Source organism: Furipterus horrens, unplaced genomic scaffold (assembly GCF_987537825.1).
Source record: "Furipterus horrens unplaced genomic scaffold, mFurHor1.1.pri manual_scaffold_13, whole genome shotgun sequence".
In the NCBI taxonomy this organism is placed as follows: domain Eukaryota; kingdom Metazoa; phylum Chordata; class Mammalia; order Chiroptera; family Furipteridae; genus Furipterus; species Furipterus horrens.
The window spans coordinates 50,110,255-50,115,212 of record NW_028327183.1 but is presented as its reverse complement, the minus strand read 5'-3'; the positions used below and the strand labels follow the sequence as shown (position 1 = coordinate 50,115,212).

At 43.3% G+C, this 4,958-nt stretch overlaps 1 long non-coding RNA gene across 1 annotated transcript; it reads left to right on the top strand.

Moving 5' to 3' along the window:
• Positions 1-445: 445 nt before the first annotated feature.
• On the top strand, positions 446-3,131 carry LOC149995127 (uncharacterized). Its single transcript, XR_016507721.1, has 3 exons — positions 446-762; positions 1,466-1,592; positions 2,314-3,131. It is a non-coding gene; the product is annotated as an uncharacterized LOC149995127 (long non-coding RNA).
• The last annotated feature ends 1,827 nt before the right edge of the window (positions 3,132-4,958 follow it).

Below are 4,958 nucleotides of genomic sequence, written 5' to 3'. Positions count from 1 at the left end.
TAGGAGTCTTTTGTATAGTCCCGATAATGAGTGAGACATCCTTTGACCTGAGTGATTAGATGCCTCTAGAATCTGTAAATATGACATACATGACTGCATTTTCCCGAAGGTGGTGGCACCGGCTGTAAGTGATGATGGAGGAAGCAGCGATGGGCCCAGTTCATCACAGGAAATAGTGTGGGGTAGGCCAGGGGAGGGAGAGCGAGGGCTGGGTGCAGGTGGGCCAGGCTGGGGATCATGGGGAACATCTGGAATGCAGCCCGCCTGGGGACTGAACCTGACCGGGAATCGAACGGATGACCTTTCACTTTGCGGGACGATGCCCAGCCGACTCGCCGCACCGGTTCGTCAGGGCTGCGCAAACTCATTTCAAGACAAAAAGTAAAACAATAAACACAACAAATAACATCCAAAAAAAGTAAGTTCCTTTTTTTTATAATCTTTAGAATGTCGCCTTTTTCTGCCTTTTTAATTTATGTTGTATATATCAAGTATGATTTTTTACTGCTATACCATCTGATGGCTTTTCTGTTTTTCTGTAATTATTCAATGCAAAATACGCAGCCAATGTTCCACGAGAGCTGGAGCTGGATGGGTGTGCTCTTTGTGCACTGCAAGAAGGTCGTGTCGGTTCTCATGTAAAGCACTTGAAACTGACATCAATGCCTGTGAAGTGAAGACGGGCATGCTATGGGGACATTTCATCCTTGTTCCCTCTGGCTTGAAAGTTCTGGTGTTTCTGAAGTCAATGGCCTGATGAAGGCAAGTTGGCTATTTCAACCCAATATTCTGCCCTGTGCTTTCAAAACTTTGACACAAATCTGTCCGTGTCATGGGTCACGTATACTTCTTTATACTCCTAGCTCTTGGCTCAGTGCTCCTAGTTCACATAGGTTCATGTACACATAGTTTTTCTTAGATAGCTTTAATGATGCCGTTTTCTGAGGAGAGAATTCTGGTCAGTCTTTTCCTATTTCTTTGCCGTTGCCGTTGGCAAGTACCCAAAATGCTAGATCGGGGGATTCGAAAAACAGTTAAAAAGATGTGATCACAGGTGGCTTCCCGCCCCCCCCGGGCCTTCTTCTGCTTTGTGCTTTTCTGGAATTTTTACAGTGAATTTCTTTTGTAAATGAAAAAATAAATTTCTCCCCATTGGAATACATTACATTCAGTCTCAATAAATGCAAAGGAGATACCAATGATATTTCACATTGTTTTTCCTCAAAGCACTGAACAAATAAAAAATAGACTTAAAATACAGCCATTTCCAAATTATTACATCTTTATATACTTCATTCCTAAGGGGACTGTTTTGTTTGGATCCGAGGGATTATAGTGCTTTGTTGTCTACATGTGTACATACACTTTTTTTATTTCTTTTTTTATTATAACTGAAAATTTGAAGTTTAGTTTGTTTTCATGCATTGCTTTCTCTTTTGATTTTTATTATTTGGTTCGCATCTAGACTGCAAACAAAATAATACGTACCATCCGGAGTAGGAGGCCTCAGCTGTTCAGAAGTATTAAGGCCCTTTGTGATGCTTCTATGATCTTAGCAAACTTTGATGCCACTCAGTGGAAGACTCAGAGTGGTATGTATCTAAAGAATGAGTGTTCACTTCTGGCTATGTTACTTTCTGTGGGGATATGTTAATTTTGGAATCCATATGTTAATCTCTCTAAGATCACTAGCAGTACAGTAATTACAGATATGAAGGTCCTGATGATCACAATTCACACATGATGGAAAACTTAATTTTTATCTAATAGCTTCAACCCCGTCCACTTTTCCACTTGATATCCTTTGGTGCGACTGATAATAAATGACTGCACTGACTTCATTATTTGATTTCTCTGGGTAATCGTCTGTTGCAGAGAATTGTAGAGAAGCAAGTCCTTTAACTGAGTAGCTGAGAGTTTTTAGGGTCAAAAGTGTTTTAGAATGGTGTTAGTTACTCACTGTGCCCTTGGAGTGAAAAGTGAAAAGGCTTCCATTTCCTCCATAGAATGCCTTGCCCGTAATCCATCCCTCTTCTTGCTGGGTCTGTACGATGGCTATAAGCTGCTGTCGTTTTTGGTTATATGCCCTCACTTATCAGTATCTTTCTCCCCATGCTTTAATAATGATATTGCTTTTTCTGTTCAGAATCAGAGCTTCCCCTTTAAATCCTTACTACTTTGAGATAAGAATGAGACTTCTCGTTGTGTTCCTCTAAGCAAACAAAAAGTATCATCAAGCCCTTTATTTCCTTTTAAATAGTAATGTGGCAGGAGTATATTATGTCATCATCTAATGTAATTTTTTTTTTTAAGCATGTAATTACCTTACGGTGCTCAGCCCGGCCCTCAGACGGAATGCGGCCACCGAGCAGGGGCAGGTCACCTGCAGACGCGCCGTGAGCCGTGCTGACCATCGCCTGCTCTGACCCTGAGCTGCGTCGGGTCCTGAGCCCCGGGGTCTTCGTTTCTAAGCCAGGGCCTGAGCCACGGAGCAGCGGCAGGTCGGGGGTGTGGCATCTGCTGAATGGGGCTGTAGTTCAGTGCTAGTCCTCCGTTTTTGGTTGTCACTGAAACCTCTGTATTTTAAATACAAAAGACATAAGTAGTCTAAGTTTGAGTTTGAAATGAGAGGTGCGGTGGGGCATGGCTTTCTCAGGTACAGTGAGAGCAGTCAGCCGTGCCGTCTGTGCTCTGAGCTGAGCAGAGAAGGAGGCGAGGCCAATAGACTCAAACTCTCGATGAGCCTGAAGACTGTTTAATAAGTGTGCGGGAGAAGAGGTTTGATTAGAATGTGGAACTTAAGATTTCTAAGCAGGTGTAGTTTTCGGAAATTAGAAACTATACAGTATAATCCGCATAAATGGTTTACTGAAAGAGAGTAAAATGGAATTACCTTGGAAAGAGATGAAGGATATTATGAATATAAAATGACTTTATATATCGGTCCTCTGCATTTTAAATTCTACCTGCAACTACTTCATTTTTGAAATCACCTTTTAATCAAGATTTCTCTAATTCTGTCCAGAAGTAGTTCATGTGTGTTTTATTGGAGGTGGACCTTCTAAACAGTGGTAGGGATGAGGAAGTCAGGCAGAGCAGAAAGAGAATAAACTAGTGTGCGCTGTAGTACTGAGGGGATCGGGCGACGAGTCATTTGGTGCCTCTGCAAAGTTTATGTGCCAGTTGGGAAGAAAGTCAGTTAGCTGTGGAGCCTCCGAACCTCACTGTAATTTTCACTTAGAAGTTGCTTTTGAACCAGGTAAACTCCTTCTTGCTCCCGGAACAGCCCTTTTAGACTCGCCAGAGACATCGTGGATGGGATGGGCATTACTGGTGTTGAAGGCATCTTCGGAAGGTAAGTGATGGAACGTAAGGTAAAGACGATGATTTTTGACGCCACGATTATTTGGATAGTCGATTTCTATAGGTTATAGAATTCATTGCTAGAATTACATCTCAGTGCTTTGCCAGTACTAAGGGCCAGACCCTGGGTGAAAATCATTATCATTTCCCCTTCTTTCAGATAACCTGGGACCTCTTCCAGTATATCCTATGGACTGTCTTTCCCAACTTCTTCCGGAAGCCTCCCACCTTTGCCTTTAATACCTCTGTTCTAGCTAACTCTTCTTTTTTACTGCTGAAACTCCTATCGGGCGCTCACAGTCGGGCTCATATGCCTTCCCAAAGGAGCTTACGGTCCACCTCGAATGTCTGCTACAAGAAATGTGCAGTTCCCTGTAGCTTTCCCACCATAGGTCTCTATACTCAGCTTTTAATGGGGCAGAGTCTAGTCAAAGTAAACTAATAATTACCATCATGAGTGACTGAAAGAAATATGTTGTACTATTGTATCATTATATTTGCAGATATTTTAATTAATGTATAGTTGACATAGCATCTTACATTACTTTCAGGTGCTGGGCGACGTAAGGATCCGACATTTACATACCGTACTAGATTGACCATCATCTAGTGGCAAGTAGCTCCTGCTCTAACCTAGTAGTCAGGATGTCCCCTGCTGCTGCTGCTGCCAGCCGGCGCGGCTCCAGCCCTCGTATTCGGCCAGACAAGACCTTGCAAATCCCTGATCCCGGCCAAGCGAGCCGGCCTTCCTTTTGGAACTTCAGCTTTCACCGCGCCCTACAGTCCAGCCCCAAAAGGTGCACAGCGCCGGGACTGAGACACCCCGCCCCAGCTTAGTCGGCCTCTCTTCCCGCGTTGTCTTCTCTCAGCCGCTTCTGTTCTAACAGGTAAGACTGCGGTATGTTTTTTAAATCACTTCCTTCTTGATTTTAGAGTTTGCATATGTGATTCCTAACGCACGTCCTTGGGTTGGAAATACTTTGCGTTGTTTCTCTACTCCAACCCAAGAAGACCATAGAGTCTCTTTATAATTGAGGCCTTCATTCCTTTTCATTAGTTGATTAGTAAAAGAGTCCTTCCTTTGGCGGTGAAACTGGTTTGGATCTCTGAAATCTGAAGCCATGTCAGTGCTCTACTTGAAATCACATAGGGGCCCTGAACTTGTGGACAAACCACTTATATTCACAGTCGATCCCGCCACACTTTTTAATGGGCCTGGAGGACGCTCAGAACCGCATAAACAGACACCAGATTTTGGTACTGCTGATTCAGTGCATTAAACATGTAATGCTCAATACATTGTCCAGTCTCAGCCCGAAGACCTGCTGGGAAACGCAGTAAAGCCATCAGTAAAAAAAGCGTTCTTAACTTTATAATGCCGGAGTATCCTGCAACGTCCCTCATACCTAGAATTGAGTCTTCAGTTTTTATTAAGACCTGTGTGGTAAGCACTTGCTAAGACACGTTTTAAAAACTGTTGGTGCCTATAAACAGCAGGGGCAGTTAGCTGTTCTGAATTGTCAAGGTCATCCATCCCTCACGACCTCTCTTACTAAAATTTGTGATGTCAAGCCACTTGCTCTGGCCATACCAGT